A 21,783-nucleotide genomic window follows, 5' to 3' on the forward strand; every position below is an offset into this window, starting at 1 on the left:
GGATGGTCAGGTTGGTCTTGTTGCGGGCAGGGGGGCAAGGCGGAGGAAAATTTTATCTATAATGTGAAGGATGGAAAGGACTTCTGGGAAGGCATCGCACCAGAAGGGATGCACTTAAGCAAAGATGAGAAGTCAGGGAAGGCAGGGTATGTCTCAAAGATGGGGGAGAGCCTGCTGTGGCTAGACCAGTGTGAGCTTCACTGACCTGTTCCTGACCTCACCTCAGTTCAGGCCCACAGGCCCCTCCCTGAAGAGTCATGAAGATGTTATCCTGCAAACAAGTCAAGGAGGATGTTAGAACCAGAGGAAGAGGGGCACCTGGGTGGCTCATTCAGTGAAGCTTCCGCCTTCTGCTTAGGTCATGATCCAGGATCCTGGGATCGAGTCCCACACTGGGCTCCCTGCTCAGCGGGGAGTCTGCTTCACCGCCCCCGTGCCCAAAACAGAGGAAGATCAGGAACTTGTGATAAGAGCTCAGAGAAATTATATGCACTGAACATGGATGCCTGAGAGGTGGGGAAAGCTCCCTGATGAGATAAATTGTTAAAGGAACAGTAACATCTGATTCTGAATGCTTCCTTTTATCTGTTCCCAATGACCTGCAGGAAAAAATGGCAGGTATTATTTCTAACGCCTCTTTTTACAGATGATGATTCAGACAAAGACAGAGAGAGAGAGAGATTAAGCAATTTGTCTAAGGTCAATGATTTGTAGAATTCTATTCTTACAGGGCCGTGGGGGAGCAGGGCAGCATACTTAACACTAACATTAGTAGAATTTATGAATGCATAGACTTCTGGGAGCTTTAAGGGTTCTTAAAACTCATCCATACCAATCATGTAACAAATAAGAACAGTGAGATGCAAGGGGGTCAACTAGCTCATCCAAGACCACAGAGCTCTTAGAATTAGACTGGATCCCAGTTTGTGGGAATCCTTAGGACTGAGCAGCTATGGAAAGTTGTGCCAACAATATAGTGAGATTTGGTGTTGAATCCTCCTTTGGCTTCAGACCAGCTTTATAAGCAGCCCAACAGACAGTGAACTTGGCTAGGTCCCTTTGACTGGTGAGCAGCAACTCTAGAAATTATTACTTCCCTGTGCTCCACTGAGATCCAGAAAACTTTTAATGTGTTCCATTCCTAAGTGAGATGACACCAAAGAACTACTTTCACAGTGTGATGTCTTGTGGCTAGGGGCCCTTCCGGTAGCATGTGGATCTGTCATGATCCCAGCTTACTCAGCCGTCCAGCCTTATGTCACCTTATTCTATTCAACCTGCTTGGGCCCCAGCAACATAGATGCCCCACACCATCCCAGAGCCCGACATGTTGTCATGATCTGGCACTTCTGCACTTGCTCTGCATGTCCTGGTCTCTGCTTTCCTCTGTTATTCCAGGGAAATCTTACTTAAGACTCATTAAAAAAAAAAAAAATTGCAATGCGCCTAGGTGGCTCAGTGGGTTAAGTGTCTACCTTTGGTTCAGGTCATGATCTCAGGGTCCTGGGATCGAGCCAGTGGGGAGCCTGCTTCTCCCTCTCCCTCTGCTGCTTCCCCTGGTTGTATGCTCTCTCTCTCTCAAATGGATAAATAAAATCTTTCAAAAAAATTTTTTTTGCACTCATGTTTATAGCAGTAATATTCACTACAGCCAAGGGGAGGAAACAATCCATATGCCTATCCAAGGATGAATGGATGTGATTTATACATACAATGGGATATTATTCTGCCTTAAAAAGGAAGGAAATTCTGACATAATGCTACAATATGGAACAACTTTGAAGACATTATGCTAAGTGAAATAAGCCAGACATTAAAGACAAATACCGTGTGATTCCATGTATATGAGGTCCCTAGAGTCATCAAATCCACAGAGAGAGAAGGCAGAATGGTTGCCAGGGACCGGGGGATAGGAAGAATGGTGAGTTATTGCTTCATGGGTGCAGCTTAGGAAGATGAAAAAGTTCTGTGGATTGATTGATTGCACAACAATGTGAATATATGTAACAGTACTGAACTGTACACTCAGAAATGGCTAAAATGGTAATTTTCATGTTACCATGTTTCATTTTACCACAATTTGAAAGGAAAAAAAAAAAGCCCATCCTCTTGCAAAGTCTTTCTTGAGTCCCCACATGGGTGATCCACTCCCACCCAGATCTGTCCAAGGTCCCCTTGACACACTTCCACTGATGGAGTGGAACAGCTACCATGTAATGACTTACTGAAGTGCCTTCCTTCTGCAAATAAGGGACCTTTTAAGAAAAGGATGGCCTGATTCCTTTGGTCTCTGTAGCCACAGCCCCTAAGCAGTTGCGTGCCCATGGCCAGGGCTCAGCCAGTGTTTGCTGATCAATTAGGACCCGAAGTAGGAGGTTACCGTGATATGTCAAGACTTCCCAGCTCTTTGATACAATCATAGGTCCGTGGAGACTCAACCTGATACCTCTACAACTGACAAGTCATTTATAAAGAATTGGCTTGACAGATTGAACACTTTTCCCTTGAAAAATGGAGATGAATAAGAAAATATTGAGCCTCCTGAAGCAATTGGATGATTTACAGAGATATTAACGAGAGCTGAGCCCTGCCCAGCTCAACTTTGTATTGTTGGCATCTAATGCACCTCCATAGCCTTCCTCCCCTTATTGGGACCTGCAATCCACAAGCCTATAAATATTGCAGTAGCATATGACCAGGGGTGTCAGGGATGTCAGCCGCGGTGATAAAAGTGTCTATTGAAGAAACTTGAGCGTGCATTTCAGTGAAGGATGGACTGGAGACAGGGCATGGTGAATGTTAATTACGGGGCTGGGTTGGGGATCCAGGCACAAAGGCAGCCGTGGAGGGCAGGAGGAAGGAGGGGGCTGGGCCAAGGGCTGTCCCTGGGTCGTTCCTCCACCTCCTGAGCGGTTTGCTGCTCTCAGTGCTCGTGCTTTGGGCCCAATATTGAGCTGTTGTTAGGTCTCAACCCAGGTCCCGCATGTTTTCATAGTTCCCCAGTCCTTATGCTGCCTCCACCCCATCCCCATGGTCAACCTCTGGCCTTGGCTAGGGATGTGAAGAGGAACCAGCTGGTTGGGGCAGGTGCCCCTCAGATGGGTGAGGAGTGAACCCAGAGATTTGGGAGGAGAAGGGTCATCAGTGGGAACTGGGTGAAGCGGTGGGAGCTGATTGGAAATGTGTCTCAGAGCCAAGGTCACCCAGATGGTCTGGGACGATCCATGCTAGAAAAGGGGTCCGAAAGCAAACAGCAATGCCTACACACAACTGAATGGCTTTGCTGACAGCAATAACAGTAATAACTTACATTGGCTCAGTGGTAAGTGCTGTGCTACGCAGATTTAAATAGACGATCTCATTTAGTCTATTCCTAAATTCCATTATCTCCACTCTCCTGTTAAGGAAATTGAGGCACTGAGAGGTCAGAGGACCTGCTCTAGGACCTGTGTGATGCCTGGATAGGGACAAACACAGGGAAGCTGGACGGCACCAACATACAGCAGGATAAAGAGCTGCAACCCTGGGGCTGGGTTGCTGTGAAAACACATGCTGAAGACGTGCCAGGGATTGTAGGCAGATGGTCAGAAGCTGGGACTAAAATACCATCCAGGTGCCAAGCATTCGTATTAATCAGAGGGTAGGTTGATATTTCAATAACGGGGCTATAGAGAAAGTGGCCACAGAGACAGCCCCTCCCCCGAGACAGTGAGTTCCAGGCCGTGAGGCCACCTGGCTGCCAGAGAATGCCCGAGTGACACAGAGCCCCTGGGCCAGCAGGGAAGGCGGGCTCCCACCCCTGGGGTGCACTCTCACACGCTCCAGCAAGACCCTGGCTGCACACAGGGGGTGTCCCGATCTGGCGATTCGTAGGCATCCACGTCCTCAGAGAAAAGGAGAAGGCAGTTCCTTGGCAAGAATCCTCCACCTGCCCCTTCTTCAGAATCTGTAATGAAACCTGCCTGAAACGACAGACTTGACTTTTAAGGATCACTCGGTAGAACGTGCAGTGAAAAAGACCAAGCGCATTCCCCAGCAGCCACGGGGGGAGCCACGTTCCCTCAGATGATTTTAGCCCCGGAGATGTGCCGCGTGAGTGGAACACATACCACATTTCACACTCGGCACATGTTCTGTGGAGCCTCCGTGGGCCAGGCGCTGTGCTGGGTCCCGGGGCTCTAGCATCAAGTAAGACGTGGGCTCAGCCCGCGAGGTGCGCACCAGTGCAAGGGCAATAACAGGTTGGTCAGCTGCAAGGTTGCAAGAAGCCTTGTGTTGGGAGGTGATGGGCATGCCCGTGGAGCTCTGTGGGAGCACAGCCTACGGCGGCCCCTTGGCTGGGATGCACCTGCAACGCAACCTTGAGGCTAGAATTGGAATGCAAGGAGCTGCTGGGGAGGGGCGACGTCGGCTGGCAGGGGAGTGGGGAATGAGACAGGGAGGGAAAGCACCAAGGATCCTGGCTTCTTGAGCCAGCTACCTTGCGGGAGGAAGGTGCTTCATCCTGTGGGGGGAAACCGGGAGCCAGTGTGAAATGCCTGCCTCTGAGCCATCCCAGGGAGGACGAGACAGCTGGGGCATTTATGCATCAACTCCCAGCATTCATCTATTAAGCCTGCTCCCAAGGGCTTTAGTTCTCTGGCACTTCTGACCTTCCGCACAGGTGACAGACAGCTCGATTGGCAAGCAGAGCCCCTCGGGGACTGTTGGGGAAGAGCTTGTGCTGGTGCTGGGACTCCAGCAAGTCTTCCCTGGAGCGATTAAGGTGAGGGGACATGACTGGGACACACATAGTGTCCATCCAAGGGTCACGTCCCTCCTGGTGGTTATTTTTAAGGGGTTCGTCTTGCCTCTCAAACTAAAACATAAACCTGTCCAAAGACAAAGGCTGCTCTGCTCCTCTGCCTTTCGTCATCAAGTCACACAATAGTGCCATGTGCTTGACCAACACCCTGTGCCCTGCATCAGACCAGGAGGGTAGACTTCATAATTCCCCCAGGGACTCTGCTTTGAGGTCATCAGCTGTTTTACCGAGAAGGAAACAGAGTCAGGGCCGCTGCCTGTGGGCTGTGGTGTTGTGCATAGCACACCCAGGGGTGCTATTCATGCAGCCTTCTATATGAATGGAGCCTTGTAGAGTTGTGCAGTGTGCAGCCTGTGCAACATATTCAGGAGCCCTGTCTGAGAAAGGTTAAGCTACTTGCCAAGCATCCCACTACTAGGAATAGGCAGCGTGGAACCCTCACACGTCTGCTCCAAAGCCCCAGCTCCTAGTTCCTGCCTCTTCCCCTCCACAGCCCGGGGAAGGCAGTCATAAACGCCTCACAACAGCACAGGGCTCCTATAGAAAACCCATCTTAACTCTTTCAGTCCCTCCGGATGCCACGGAGTCATCCAGCTTCATGGCCTAGAGAAATGGAGCACATAAACAAGAAACCGGGCCCCGCCAAGGGGCAGCATAAGTCGTGATAGCAAAAAGAAAGAAAGAAGCAAGAAATTAGAGAAGGGGACGGAGCAGAATCAGCAGAGTTCTTTAGAAGACAGTGAAGCAGCTTCAAGGAGCAAATGGACATTGGAAGACACGAAGGAGTTTTAGACTAAGGGACCCCCGGCATTCCTGAAGAACTCGGAGCCCCGCTACTACAAGGGGTTTCTGTGATCCAGCTCCCAGGGCTCATTCCTCCCGTGGGGCCAGCGCCAGGATGCGTGTGGTGGTCAGAGGCTTCACCCCATGTTGCTTATGAAGAACATCTTCCAGATGAACGTCAGGGCTCCCTGGAGGCATGCAGACCAACACAGTTTCCTCCTTGTAATCCATGGTAAACCACCCAAGTGATCCACTTCCACTCCCTCATCAGCTGGGAGCACGGGGGCTCTGGAAAGAGCTAGATCACCTGAAGTAACATAGAAACAAGTCACGGGGGCTCTGCAGACAGAACCCTGCAAGACAGCGTGTGCCCAGGCTGGGCGATGTTGTACTGGATTACGGGTGACCTTCCCAGGATTCCTGAAATGTCTCCCTTAAACCATCCAATCCTGCCTCTGAGCCCACGGGCACCCCTCCCTCCTGCTCCCACACTGCTCCTGGCTTCTAGGAGCCACAGCCTTGGTGGGGGGGGTTCCTCCCAATTCAGTGAGAGCCTCAGTGCTCTGGCCCCCAGCCCCCTGGTTACAGTAAGGGCTGGGCTCCCACACCCCTTCTCCTGCTCCAACACTTTCTTCCCTGTCAGCCTGCAAATCTGCACTTGAAATAAATGTCTATTCTCTCTCTCCCGTTCCTGACCTCCCTGCAAGCAGGCCTCCCAGGACTCTAGTAATGGTAATGGTATCAAGGTCACGCAGGCGCTCCACATGGCCACGCAAATGGGCTCTCCTTTGCTCGCACACCAGCTTCTCAGCAACGTTCGGTGGGCCGCTCCTTCCTACTGAAACACCACCTTCCCCTGCCTCCTGGGAGCACTTTCTGGGGCTCCCTCCTGATCTTTCAGGTGCTCCTTCCCTGGTCCCTTTACCGGCTCCTCTTCCTTCTGAGCCTAACTGACAGCATAACCAGGGTCCGTTCTGGGCCCCCTTCCCCTTTCTCTCTGCACATTCTCCCAGGTAACGCCATCTTGTCTCCAGGCTCTAAATGCTGAGTGTTTGATATCCCCCCTCCCCTCACCCACCCACAGTCCATATCTCCTGCTCTCATCTCCTCCAGGAATTCCAGATCCCTAGATCCGACTGCCTAATGGCATGGCTCTTGGAAGCCTAGGAATTATCTCAGACTTAACAGGACAAGCAGAATGTCTGATTTCCTTCCCTTACCCACAGAGGGTACCTTCTTGCATCCCCTCCATCTCTACAAGCTGCCCCACTGCACCCAGATTTTCAAGCCAAACATCCAGGAATCCTCATGGGGGTCCCCTCTGTTCCTCACTCACTCCCTACTTGCAGTCCATGACTGGGTCCTGTCGTATCCCCGCTACCATTGCGGACCAGGACACCCTGATCTGCCCCACCGCACCCAGATTTTCAAGCCAAACATCCAGGAATCCTCATGGGGGTCCCCTCTGTTCTTCACTCACTCCCCACTTGCAGCCCATGACTGGGTCCTGTCATACCCCCAGTACCAGTGCAGACCAGGACACCCTGATCCCCGGAGATCTTCAGCATCTTCTAGTGGGTCTTCCTGCCTTGGCTCTTAGACCCTCTTCAATCTACTTGCAGTAGAGCAGGTGGCAGATTTTTAAAAAAAACATTAGATCTGTCACTACTCTCAGCCCAAACACGCAAGGCTAGCTACCACATTCAGAATAAAACCCATCCCTGTCTCCCTCTCAGGCCAGATCTGCTCCATCCTCCACTGTTCATGCTTCGTCAGCCACGTGGCTGTGCCTGTTCCTTAAACACACCAAGCCCACCCTTCTTGCTAGCTCTTGGCTCTTCCCAGTTTCTCCCCATGGAATGTGCTCCCCCAGCTAGGCATCGGGGAGTCCCATCTTAAAGGTCCTCCCGGTCGCTCTTACCTCCCCCTGTTGTAACTCTCTGCAGAGCCCTTAACCCATCTGCTTGTTTTCTTGTTTATATGTGTTTGTTTATTGTCTGTTTCCCTCCTCACCACAGTCACACTCGTGCTTGAGGCCGTGATGGAGCATGGTGGTCATGAGAAGCACTTGAGTAGTTAAGATCGAATGGATATTTGAATTGATCCAGACAGAGGGGAAACAGGCTGTGAAGTCTCTTTCACAAATGGGCATCCCCAAGAGTCTCCCGAGAATTAAACCACCACCTGCAAGACCAATGAGATCACCATTCTTCTAATCCCTAAGACCAAAGATAAATGAAAGTCATGCCCACGATTCCAGACAAGGACACTGCCTTCTAATTCCTCCTCGAAATCAATCTCATCATTGCAATGAGCGCATTTTACATTACGGTCAACTTGAGCTTGATGATAAATCAATGACACTGGGAACAGAGAAGAGATGGGCCCGTTGTACCAAAGGCAGACTCAAAACTTCAAAGAAATGTTACTTCTCCTTTCACCCTTGACCCTTGGGGCTGGACACTCAGTGCTGTGCAATGAGTAATAGCTTTAAAATCATGCCGTGGATCAACTGCCTGTGTTCTTTTTCACTGGGATTTGGATTCTGATCTGTCATTTTTCTATGATTATATGTCAGGATTGTATTTCAGGAAGAAAACCTGTTTGAAGCCAAAAGTATAGATCTTAAGTTTAGATGTTTAAAAAAAAAATGCACCAACCCAAGAAAGGTTTTGTCAACCTCTATTGGATAATAATCTAGAAGCCAGAGTGGCCCACAGCTGGGCAAAGTCAAAACTTAATGCTATTACTGTTCAAATGGGCAAATTCTTTGGATGTTGTTTGTGAAAGGGAGGTGTGTGCAAAAAGACCTCCGGAGGCCGAAGGGGCCATATGATTGAAGGAAAAGGCCAAGAAGTCCAGCCTGACAAGAAATGGTTTATGAAGGGGACGCACGGACGGCAGAAGCGTGTTGTGAGCTGCCTCAAGACAGTCAATCGCCGTGCCCCCCACCTTGTGTAAGACTTGCTTTTATTGCCCTGGGGGGGCGATAGTCCTATCTCCAGAGCAGATCAGGACGTTAGGCCCAGGGTGTCCTTCAGGGTATGGTTAGATAAAAGGAGAGAATGGGGGAGGGGTCTGTGCTCTAGAAGGCTCCAGGTCATAGAGTGGTCATCATGGCGGACTTCTCCAAGGTGGCCCCAGTCTGGGTTACACAGATGCGAAAGGAAGGCAGTATAATAAGAAGGACTAGGCTTTATTAAGTGAAAATATGCAGGACTTCCCCTCCCCCACCAGAGATAAGTTTTGCCTTTTGGCACAGGTGGTACTCTTAGACCCCATATGACATATAGCTATAGACATTCATCTTAAAATTCTGATTTTAAAATCTTTTTTGGGGGAGAGGGTGGCACCTGGGTGGCTCAGTCAGTGAAGCGTCTGGCTTCAGCTCAGGTCATGATCTCAGGGTCGTGGGATGGAGCCCTACGGGGTTGGGCTCCCTGCTCTGTGGGGTGTCAGCTTCTCCCTCTGCCTCTGCCCCTCCTCCCTGCTCGTGCTCTCTCTCTCTCTCTCAAATAAATAAATAAAATCTTCAAAAAAAAATCTTTTTTTTTTTTTAAGTAGGCTCCATGCCCATCATGAAACCCAATGCGGGGCTCGAACTCACCATGGTGAGATCAAGACCTGAGTCGAGATCAAGAGTTGGACACTTAACTGACTGAGCCACCCAGGCACTCTTGATTTTAAAATCTTAATGCGTTTTATAATATGTGTTGTCTTAAAGCCTGAGGAAAATAGCATTATTCATGTTGTATTAAGTTATAATAATCAACTTGTCAATATCACTGTGTTCTAGATGTCCATTCTGTGACTTAAAGATGTGGGTTGAATGGAGCCACCCCTTCTTATCCTCCATGTCAATGCTGCTTAAGGACCCATCCAACAGCCGGAGATCTGTATAGAGGATCTTAGCTTTTTTGTGTCTCTTATCTTATCTCCTATCTGTTCTACCAACACTGGGCATGCAGCCTGCTTAAGATTCTCTCTCCGCCCTCTACTCCCTTCCTCTCTAAAAAAATAAAGTACAAACTACAGTGCAGCTCCCCTGAGCAAGCATCCACTGCTGGGAGCCTGGGTGGGCTTCCCTCTGGAAGAGTGACAGGAGGAATCTCCATCCATCTGGTTTGCCTTAGTGCCTTCCTGGGGATCAACAAATCACTGACATCTCAAAGTTCCTGCTGCAATAGCAAAGACAAGCCAGAACTATCACCTACAAAGCCACTAACCGTGCCCACTACACATGGCAGGGGCACGAGCCAGGTGTGTTCTGGTGGAGCTCCCCATGTGCCAGGTATTGGACATCAATGACGCAGGTCCAGAAACTGACTCTAGGGTTGATCAGACATAGGAACACATTCATGTTAACAAAATTGCCAAGAAGTGAATGTATAGATCAGAACCACCTAAGAAATAAAGTGCTAAGAAGTAAAATGCTAAGTAGCCCATAATACTCCTGTCTACAGATCTGTGTATGTTCCCCCTGAAGGGAGACCTGCAAGGGAAGTCACACCGTCAAGTGAAGGGTACTGGGGAACACAGAGTCCAGCAGAGGCTGCTGGTTTGGTGAGCCTAAGCCTAACGCCAGGGGACTCTGCCAGCCAATGCCCTTGTCTTCACTATAAGGTGGGGTCTCACCTACTCATCAGAAACTTGCATTTGGGGGCACCTGGGTGGCTCAGTATGTTAAATGTCCGACTCTTGATTTTGGCTCAGGTCATGATCTCAGGGTCGTGAGATCCAGCCCTTCGTGGAGCCCGCTTGGGATTCTCTCTCTCTCTCTCCCTTTTCCCCTCCCCCTCCATGGTTGCATGTGCTCTCTCTCCCTCTACAAAAAAAAAAAAAGAAAGAAAGAAAGAAACAGAAAAAGAAAAGAGAAAAGAAACTTGCATTTGAATGGACCTTTTTTTTTTTTTTTTTTTTTGCTTTCTGCCTACACATCTTCTGGCCCCTATCCCTTCCTTAGAACGGACATAGGGGATCAGGTTTAAGACTTTTGGAAATAATACCGAAATTAGTTGATGTCATAGTTTGGAGCTTCCAAAAGCAGATACCATGACAAAGAGTTGAGTGAAGACAGTTTTTTGGAAGGTGATCCCAGGAAGCACAAGGGAGGACATGAGGAAAATGAGCCAAGGAAGGGAGAAATGTCAATGCCCGTTCGTTAACAATCGGGATGCTCCTGTTTCCCGCTAGGGGCTGTCTGCGATACCATGGGAAGCAAGCCCAGTAGAGCATATTCCCACCAATTCCGTTCTCCATTGTTTATTTACGATCCACCGCACTTCCAAGCTGTACTTCAAGTGCCAAAGAAAGCCTTCGAGCAGAGGGGAAGAGAGAAAAACCGGAGTCCAAGGTGGGGAGTTGTCAGGGCTCTAGGAATTGTCTGCAGGTGCCCGTGAATTCACAGGTGTCCACATGGACTATGCTGTAGCTGAGAAGTCCCAGATCCCTCCAGCCACACGGTCACAATCAGATAAATTGCTCCACAAATGACTAATTGTCTGATACTCAATTCTTTTTGTATTCCCCTTGAGGCGTAATCTCCCAGTGACCTCTGTTCAAGCCACTGCCCTGGGCTCGTGGTCCCAGAGCATTCAGCCCAGGAATTCAAGCCCAAGAATAGAAATGACACTCCATGAAAAGGTTGTTCTTTTTTCCCCAGTGTTTTCATTTACCTTGAACTATAAATGATTCATAATTTGATTTTCCCCACTTGTCATAAAATATGAATTTTCAGGTAATTTTAAAGATTACTTCTTCAACCTAAACCAGCCCCTAAAAAGGTAGTGATATTTAAAATCATCTTTCAGTTCATTTCTATTTTAATATAGAGATTAACAGACCAACTCAAGGTTTAAGATTTTGTTTTTTTACTCAATATATCTTAGAATTAAATATTTATTATTGATATTAAGGAAAACTAAAAAAACAATTATTAATTGTGCCTAAATTACAATCAAGTCAAAATTTTCCAAATGAAGATGCAATACTCAACAAACACCTAACACTCCCTCCGGCTCGTTATATAACTACAAGACAGTCAACCTGCTATTTATCTAGAGTATTTGTTCAACCACACTACAAACCATTAATTTTTAGAGAAAGTTCAGTTGCCAAACACTCTTGGCTTATGCCTGAGCATCTAGAGTATAATCTTTGTTTTTCCTCTGACTGTGATAGCACATGGCAGTGACACAATTTCAGATATCTGCCACTTGTAGCTGAAGTACTATGATGAAAGAAGTGGATCATGATTCAAAGCCATCAAAAAGCAAAGGGATAGGGGAATTCCAAGAACAGCATTTGAAACCCAGAGGGGTTTTGCTCCTTCCAACAGCTAGTGACTGCAGGGGTCCCGGGGGAAGAAGCTTGGAGGGGCTTAGCAACTCAGGCCCTGTGAAAGCTCCAAATGGCCCTGCCAGGGTTGGCTTCTAGAACAGGGTACACACAGAGGAGAAACCTCAGGAAACGAATCAGAATTGTCCAGGGCAGGAGCAATAGAGACAAAGGTAAGAGAAGACCCAGACCACAGTGGGGAAGGGGACTGGATCCAGGAAATTTTGCTCAGAAAGCAAGGTGCTGTAGGTTTGAACAATACACAAAAACAACAGAATGGGGAGCTCTGTGGAGTTAGAAAAGCTTTTCTGAACGCTGCTTTAATTGGAAAGTTAAGAAGAACTAATTCCACTTAAAAACAAGTGACAGACATGCTCATTTTAGCAGCACATATACTAAAATAGGAATGATACAGGGAAGATTAGCATGGCCTCTGAGCAAGGAAGACATGCAAATCTGTGAAGCATTCCATATTAAAAAAAAAAGGGTAACACAAAATATCGAAGTCAAACCCTATACAAAATGACTATAAGAGAGTAAGAAACAGAATAAACATTTGTACAATCAAAGCATGCCAGAAAGATGTGGCAACAGAACAGATCAGAATTAACCTATTATCTCAAAATAAGCTAAAATGATATAACATATGGGTAAACAACATTTAGGAAAACTCAGAAATGAGGTAACAGAACTCAAAACAATTTGAAGTCAAAGAAACATTTATATCAAAATGAAGTGTAAATTAGAAGGAACACAGTAATGAATAGACAAAAATCACGCCTGAAAAGAAATAGCTGATTAAAAAAAAAGAAGAATTTTAAATCAGAAAGAAATTAAAAAGGGGCTCCCGGGCGGCTCAGTTTGTTGGGTGTTTGACTCTTGATTTTGGCTCAGGTCATGATCTCAGGGTCATGAGATCGAACCCCATCTTGGGCTCCTAACTTAGTGTGAAGTCTGCTGGAGATTCTCCCCCTCCCTCTGTCCCTCCCCCAGCTTGCACTCTCTCTCTCTGTAGAATAATGAATAAATAAATATTTTTTTAAAAGAAATTAAAAAAAGGTTTGAGAAAAAACAAGTACTGAAAATAGGCAAAGAAGATTAAGCATGTGGATAGTAGGAGTCTATTAAGAAGATAACAGAAGCAAGGGCAGAAAAATATTAAAAACATAACTCAAGAAAAATTCCCAGAAATTAAAAAAGATATGAGAGTCAAGTTGAAAGAGCATACGCACACCTGAGACTACTGACCTTTAAAATAACCAACACCAAGATACTGTTTACTGTTTAGTAAAATTATTGAGTTTAAAAAATAAAAACCAAAAAACCCACTTTGGGCCTCTAGAAAAAAGGACATGGGACTCATAAGGAAAAGGAAATGAGATCATCCTCAGACTTTTTTTTTTTTTTAAGATTTTATTTATGTATTTATTAGAGAAGGAGCGAGAGAGAAACAGCATGAGAGGGGGTAGGGTCAGAGGGAGAAACAGGCTCCCCGCCGAGCCGGGAGCCCGATGCGGGACTCGATCCCAGGACTCCGGGATCATGACCTGAGCCGAAGGCAGTCGCTCAACCGACTGAGCCACCCAGGCGCCCCTGTCCTCAGACTTTTTAACTGGAATTCTTTCTGCCAGCAGAAAACAGAGCTCATATTTAAGAAACTCAAGGAAAGGGATTGTAAGTCAAGGATTTTATATCCAGCGAAACTAACTCTCAAATATAAACACAAATTATTATGGACAAGCAAGAAATCCAGGAAGGCTCAGTCATCAGCTATAAGTAAAGGTGGTGAGCATGGAATATACAGTTACCTGTAGAACTAAACGAGGATGAAGAGCAATAGGTCAGAGTAAGTCATGAGGGTATTCTGTGACAATGCAGATAAAGACAACTGTTTTTCTAATTGGGGGAAAAGAGAAGGTGGCAAATATTTGCTCAAAAAATATTTAAAATTTTTTGTTTGTTTTATTTATTTATTCATGAGAATCAGAGAGAGAGATAGAGAGAGGCAGCGGCAGAGGGAGAAGCAGGCTCCCCGCCCAGCAGGGAGCCCGATGCGGGACTCGATCCCAGGACCCTGGGATCGTGACCCGAGCCGAAGGCAGACGCTTAACCATCTGAGCCACCCAGGCGCCCGCTCAAAAAATATTTTAAATATATTTGTGGTAGTATCAGAACTTTTATTCTGAGGCTGCCGTGTGCTCAGTATGGGAGAAAACAAATATGTGATTATGGGCCGTATTAATTCTATCATCCCTTGTGTCCTTGAGAACCAGGAACCTTGGTATTGAAGAAGGTACAGATATCATAGAAAAGAACTATAGGAGAAGTTATATCAAAGCTATGGAATCTTAAATTTGAGTTGGAAATCAATATGAATTTGGGAAAATTTTTTTCATATATACATATATACACATACATATCTATACATGAACACACATCCATATGATTAAAAGCTATAAACTTCCAGTTATAAGATAAGTACCAGGGATGAACAATTTGATAACTATAGCTACCACTGCCATATGTAGGAAAGGTGTTAAGGGAGTCAATCCTCAGAGTTCTCATCACAAGAAACACTTTTTTTCATATATTTTTATTATGTTTGTATGAGATGATGTGTATTGTGGTAATCAATCATGACATGTGTTAATCACACCTTTATTCTGTACACCTTAAACTCATACAGTAATATGTGTCAATTATATCTCAATAAAACTGGAAAAATATTTTAAATAAAAAGAAAAAAATTAAAATTGTTGCTTCATATATTAAATATACATTGCTAAAAAGCTTGAAAAATAATAACTAATCTGATAGAAGAGAGCACCTCTAGAACTCAAATTGTCATCTAAAATAGTTTCTTACTGAAAGAAACTAGTGCTTCTTGGAGAAATGACTGATTCCAGGCCTGGAGCAGAAAACATATAGATGACCTGAAATACCTTTTAACACCGGATGGAGGCTATCACAGACGACCAGGGTCATGTCAAAAGCACCCAGGAGGCAACGTGAAATGCCTCCCTCAGACCAAAGATGGGACAATGAGCTTCAGTGATGCTAACAATTGCCATTGAGTGAAACACCCTTACCCCCAAGATGTTTAAATCTACAGCTTCAAAAGTTATTACCAAAAAAGGATTGCAATTGGAAGATGACAGAGAGAATTCATTATCTTGAAAACAGGTGACTACAGAGGAGTCAAACATTATTCTACCTTTTTTTCCATGAATCATCCCACTGGGGAACCAGACAGTAGATGAAGGGAAGCATCTCTTTAAAATTGTATTCCAGCTCATAAATGAAAAATGAAATGGTGGAATTAGAATATCATCATTTAGCAATCCCCAATAATTTAACAGATAAAGGCATGAAGCATCAAAGCCTGCTAACATGACAAAGAAAAAGAGACAGCTAATTAAGTGCCTCCTATAATCTGGCCAAAGGGACCTAATCTGAATCTGATCCAGTCTCTGGATCCAACTGCAAATTTTTAGGAAACACGAGGACAAAGGTACATGTTAAACTATACATAAGTGTACAATCAGCAAAGGACAGACTGTGGGAAATTTTACAGGTCAAAGGTCCCTCAACAGATTAAATTGTAAGAAAACAAAAAGATGGAAAAGGAACCAAGAGATTAAAAGAGACTTGAAAGTTATTTTTTAAGTAAACTCTATGCCTGATGTGGGACTCCAATTTATGACTTCACGATCAAGAGTTGCATGTTCCACTGGCTGAGCCAGCCAGGTGCCCCAAAGATAAACACTTTTAATATAAGACAATAGTTTTGACGTAACAAGAAATATGGATCTGGTCTCTGCCCATTCTGGGCACTGAGCTTCTAAGACCCTTGGAATCTCCTGAGTCCTAGGAGTGTCTTTGTTATGCTAATGAGATGACTCTAGGCTAGGGGGTCTCTAGTTAGATTCTGTGTGGGGCCTGGTTGCCAGGGGAACTAGCCCTGTGATTAGAGGGTTGGAATTTCAACCCCCTACCACCACCCTTCTATCCCCACCCCTGCCCACTCCCACCAAATCTCCAGGGAGGACAGGAGGGCTAGAGATGGAGTCAATCACTGAGGCCAGTGATTTAATCCATTGTTCCTACTTAGTAGAACTTCCACAATACCCCTATATAATGGGGTTTGGAGAGCTTCTGGGTTGGTGAACACATCCACATCCCAAATTCCAAGGGGTCAGAAGCTCCTGTGTTTGGGACCCTCCCAGACCTTGCTCTCTGTACCTCTTCATCTGGCTGTTCATTTCTTTTAGTAAACCCTTTTTAATAAACAGGTAACAGTAAATAAAGTGTGTCCCCGAGCTCTGTGAGTCAATAAAGCAAATTACTCAAATTTTAGCCAAGTCAGACAGAAGTGTAGGTGACCTGGGGACCCATTGCTTGCAATTGACCTCTGAAGTTAAGAGTCACTGTAGTGGGACTGAGCCCTCAACCTGTGTGGTTGGTACTAACCCTGGGTAGTTAGGGTCAGAATTGAATTAAATTGTAGGCCCCCCAGGTGGAATCGGAGAATTGGAGAATTGCTTGCTGTGGAAAATCTGCACATTTGGTGTCAGAAGTGTGTGAGAGAAACAGTTTTCCTTTAATCGTGGATAGGGATACAAGTTTGGGTGATGAAGATGCATTTATAAAAGCACAGGAAAGTTACTACTAACAGTCCACACAATGGTTGCGTATGGGGCTATAGGAGGGGTTGTGGTTGGGACAGGGGCTTGTAATTGGATGGAGCTTCTGGGATGGCTGGTGAAGTTCTATTTCTTAACCTGATGTGTTTGCCTTGAAATAATTGGCTAAGCCAAAGATTTGATTTATGAGGTTTTCTATTTTTGTGATTTATTATACAGTAAAAGAATTTTTAAAAAGCAAAAACAAAAGCATGTCCCATGAGGACGCTTTCCTTTTTGAAAGCTAAAACCTGATTTGTCTTGTGTTCTTCTCTATACATTATGAATAAAACCAGAAGTGTTTAAAACCTCTCCAGGAACTTGTACCTAGCATCTGAATGAACACAGAATTTTCCTCTTGCTTAGTTTCACAAGGCTTAGTGGCTTTTCTAGTCTGCAGAATAGAGAAATTCACCCACACAACCCCCGCTTTCAGTACAGGATTAAGTCACATTTCTTCAATAGAACAAAAACGTACTTCTCTATTATCTGCTTGAGAGTGAACAAGGGACAGACTGAGATTCTGTAATTTCCTTAGAAAAGTATAGCCCAGTTTGGGCACTTAAGGTCATCCATGCCTGGTGCCCATTTGAACTTCAGCTAGCCAAGGGCTCCCTGCCTCAAACTAATGAATGGATCTAGGAAGCTAGGAGCATAGATTATATTCCGGGGACGTCTTGGTTCTCTCTGAGCCTCCCTCTCATGCCCTTAGGGTGGATACTTCCATTTGCACTTCGTTTATAAGCTTGTAGAGTCAATCACTTAGCAAACAAAGCTACCAGGGCTCTTGGGATACTGGGCTTGAACTTGGACTCCATAACCCAATTGCTGAAGTCAAAAACTTACCCCGCGCATTGCTCATGGAGAGGAAACCAGCAGGAAGGCATGTCCATAGTCCTTGTCCATAGCCCTTTCTGCAGTCGTGCTCCCCTAAACTCATCAAGGTAGACGCTGGTGGTACCTATTCAGGTAACCTCAACTGCCAGTGCAGTCATTCCCCATCTACTAGGAGTGTGTTTGTGAACTTTAAATACAATATCTATAAAGGTTTCTAGAAGGTGGGACTATACCTTTAAGATGCCCCTCACAAAGCCTGGGGTGCCGGGTTCTGGGAGCTCCGGGCTCCCGGAGAGGAGAGTGGAGAGCAGAGAAGTTTTCCTGCACTCCCAGCCCACAGCTTGCAGCGCAAGCCCAGCATGGCAGAGGTCTGCACGAATGATAATACGATAGTAAATATTTGTACTATATTAGGTATATAATGTACACTAAAACACTCATAGAAATAAATGATCGTACGTAATACTGGGTAATTTTAGGGCATGGTTTCTGCCCTGGGAAGGGGGTGTATGTTGGGTTGACAACGCATATAAAATAAGAAGCAACTGAAAGCTGAACTCTACCATCTGCCCCCTCCCTACCATTTCCACTGCCCCTTCTACCATCTCCCCTCAAACTCACTCTCCCTGGTCTTTTGGATCCTAGCATCCACCAGGCACATTCCCGCCTCAGGACCTTTGTACTTGCTATTCCCTCAATTCTATATCCTCTGCCCCCAGATTTTTTGGGGAAAAAAAAAAATTTAGGTCTCAGCTCGAAGGTCATCCTCTCCCAGAGGCTTTCCTGAAAGCCCATCATCCACCTGATTTATTTGCTTGCTGGTTTATTTGCTGTCCCTCACTTAAACTATAAGCCCCATCAGAGCAGAAATCCTTGTCACTTGCATATCCTGAACATCTAGAACACCACCTGACTCCAAGAGTGTTCCGGGGACCAGAAGGGGAGGGGTGGCACCTGGCCTTCACTGTCACCATCGCCATGTCAGCACCTCTCACGTGGCAGGACCCACCACGTGCCCCAGAGCAGGTGCCTCACGCTGGGGGTCCTGCACCCCTAGGTCTCTTCTCAATCTGGAGGACCTCCTTTCTCTCCCTGATCTACACAGAGGGCAGAAGTCAGCATTTTAGGCCTCCGTGTCTACGCCAGTGGGTCATTGGCCCCAGTCTGGGTGGGGGTGGGGCTCCTGGCTCCCACCAGGCTGGGTGGCAGAGGGGAGGGCAGCAATGCACCCAAGGGGCTGCCAACACTCACAGCCACTGCAGGTAAGATCACCTGGCTCTGGACTTCCAGCAGCCTCTGCTTCCTGCCCTCAGAGCCCCCGGGGGGAGCGTGTGTGGGGAGGGCCTGCACACTGCCCCCAACAGAGAATGCGAAAACCCCTCACGGAAGATCCCAAATTCATAACTCAACCATCGTGCCGTGCAAGCAAGTGCTCAGGACATGTGAGCTCCCAGCTGTCATCCTGCCCTCCCAAGGGGCCCCACACGGACTCCGTGGCCGTGCCTGCTGGGTGGCACAGAGAGTGGGATGGGGAGACCCCTCCCCCCACAGATCCTGTGCCCGAGTCACCTCCTTCATTAGTTTCTTTCATAAGCAGTGGGGGAGCCCCGAGCTACAGATTTTATAGTCCTAGGAGATCCCATTCAAGTGGTGCTGTTTCGGCAGAATTTCTCCATTACTCTCTGTACTTGAGGAAAGAAAAGAAGAAAATCAAGTATGCCTAAAATACACCAAGAGCACCTGTTTCTTAAAACTGTTTCATTCTGCTGATTAAAAAAAGAAAATAAAGAGGAATGAACTTCAGAAAATGAAGATCTCCTTGAAAACTGTGTTCACCAGGAATAAGAATTCCATGCATATCACTTCTTAAATTCAATAAAAATCACCTGAAGCTTTAATTTTCTATAACATGATAAAAACCAGGCAGGCCAACCCTGGAAGATATTCATGTGTCCACCAGTGGTCGGGAGATGGGGGGTCTTTGCAACTCGGAGTTCAAGCGAATTATGGTAGGTCCAGAAAGAACTCAAACCCAAATGCCTGCCTTGAGCATACCTTACCTGGCCTCCCTCCTGTCCGGGATGCTGGATCCTTTCCAGGACAGCCTGCAGCCAGGTAGGGGGCAGGGGACCTAGGGGCCAGGGGGACCAACTGTCTCTTCAGGATTTTATCTCCCCATTTCCAGAGTCGCAAGCTTGCCCTGGGGTGCAGCATGGTCCTGGCCATCTTCTGTTTACCAAGAAGAACAGAAGGGCCGGGCCCAGCAGGCCCAGTGCCTGGCAGCCTGCAGCCTCGGCCTTGGGCAAGCCCTGCTTCTCCAGACGCAGGCTGCCCTGCTTTCTGGCCTTGCCCTCCAATCCAGCAGAAGGGCTTTCTTTCTTTTTCTTTTTTTTAAAGATTTTGTTTATTTGCGAGAGAGGGAATGAGAGACAGTGTGAGAGGGAGGAGGGTCAGAGGGAGAAGCAGACTCCCTGCCGAGCAGGGAGCCCGATGTGGGACTTGATCCCGGGACTCCAGGATCATGACCTGAGCCGAAGGCAGTCGCTTAACCAACTGAGCCACCCAGGTGCCCCGCAGAAGGGCTTTCTAACTCCCATCTTACCTGCTGAAACTCTCTGTGCGTCCCCCTGCTCCTGAGACAGAATCCCCATGCCTCAGCCTGGCCCCCAACGTCCTTCGGGGAGCTCGATTCCACACTCCCCCCACCCTGTGAACATTCCTGCTAGGGTCTGAATGTTTGTGTCCCCCCCACAATTCATGTGTGAAATCCTAGCGCCCAACAGGATTGTTTTAGGAGATGGGGCCTTTAGGAGGTGATTAGTGGGATGAGTGTCCTTAGAAAGAGACAGCAGAGAACTCCTGGCCCTCTCCTGCCCTCTGAGGACACAGCGAGGCTGTGCTAAGAACCAGGGAGCAGGCCTTCACCATATGCCCGTCAACACCTTGATCTTGGACTTCCAGCCTCCAGAACTTGGAGAAATAGTGTCTGCTGTTTAAAAGTCACTGTATGGTGATTCTGTTAGAGCAGGCCAAATACACTAAGACAGTTCCCTGTGGGGGAGCCTAGATTGTGGGGTCTTGTAGCGAGCACACAGGCACACGCTTGCCCCTGGCGGCTTCCCACTGCCCCGGGCCCCCTGCTCCCCTTGCTAGTAGATTCCTGTCTTCCTACTACAGCTTCTCTCTCTCTCTAACTCATGGGTTACCTCCGCCAGCCCACTACTACTGCGAGGCTGCGTCCCTCCTGCAGAAGCCCCTGCTCCTGGAAACCCTTCCCCTGTTCCCCTGTGCCTCTCAGCCCTGCCTCCTCTCGGCAGGGGGTGGGGGGCTGCGGGGAGCAGAGTGTCCCAGAGTGTGGAAGGGGAGGGGATTTGAAGTGGGCACATGAATGAACACTTCTTTCTTAAGGTAGTTAGGCCTTTATTTTTAGTTACTTTCCTCTTACCCCAAGTAATACTGCTTCTCCTTTTCAAAAACATCTTACATTTTTTGATTAAAAAAATATTAAGCAGGGCACTTGGGTGGCTCAGTCGGTTGGGCATCCAACTCTTGGTTTCTGCTCAGGTCATGATCTCAGGGTTGTGAGATTGAGCCCCAAGCCGGGCTCTGTGCTCAGTGGGGAGTCTGCTTGTTCCTCTCCCTTTCCCTGCTTGTGCTCTCTCTCTCTCATTTAAAAAAATATTAAGCAAATAACAGCACAAGTGGGGCTGGGTGTGGCAAAGTCCTCAGGGTGGCAGGAGCGGCTGTGATTTTAGAACCCGTGGCCCCAGTTTCTGTCCTCTCTTGGCACTTACGCTTTTCTCTGGAGCTGTTTCCTAGGCTGTGGTCCTCCAGACTGTGGTCCCAGGAGCGGGACATCCCTTGGCCGTGGCTGTGACCCCAGGAGGTGCACTGGGCCTGGCAGGCAGTGGGTACACCATGCACACTTCCTGCCCTGAGCTGAGCCCCGTGTGCTCCCAGACTCTCCACTGGGGCTAGGATACAGCTGGCTCGGCCCAGAGGCCACTTCCTCATTGCCTGTGGTCCTGGTCCTTGGATGACAGCCAAGGGACAGGGTGTGTGGGCCTGCCTGCATCTGGCTGTGGTCCTGCCTCAGAGGTTCTTACCCACTCTACTGCTGAATTCTGCTCCCCCAGGGGCTCCACAGAGCCCGCTCCAGGGCCCAGGAGTGAAGAGTGCTTGTTGCTGAATGTGCTTGAGGGGTCCTAGGCTTGTCCTCTCCCCAGAAGGTCTGGGTCTGGGTTTTCCATGATGCTGAGCTTCAGGTGGCTTGTGCAGGTTCAAGAACAGGTTCATTGGGATGGGTCCTGTCCCCACTGTCACTCAACTGCACCCTGCACA

At 47.3% G+C, this 21,783-nt stretch overlaps 1 non-coding gene across 1 annotated transcript; it reads left to right on the forward strand.

The window, feature by feature from the left end:
• Positions 1–12,294: 12,294 nt before the first annotated feature.
• LOC123847204 (U6 spliceosomal RNA) lies at positions 12,295–12,401 on the forward strand. The gene has a single exon (XR_006791456.1). It is a non-coding gene; the product is annotated as a U6 spliceosomal RNA (small nuclear RNA).
• Positions 12,402–21,783: the final 9,382 nt, after the last annotated feature.

The sequence above is a fragment of the Mirounga angustirostris genome, unplaced genomic scaffold (assembly GCF_029215605.1).
Source record: "Mirounga angustirostris isolate CCGP_5_RB_7025 unplaced genomic scaffold, mMirAng1.0.hap1 SCAF_6, whole genome shotgun sequence".
Classification (NCBI taxonomy): domain Eukaryota; kingdom Metazoa; phylum Chordata; class Mammalia; order Carnivora; family Phocidae; genus Mirounga; species Mirounga angustirostris.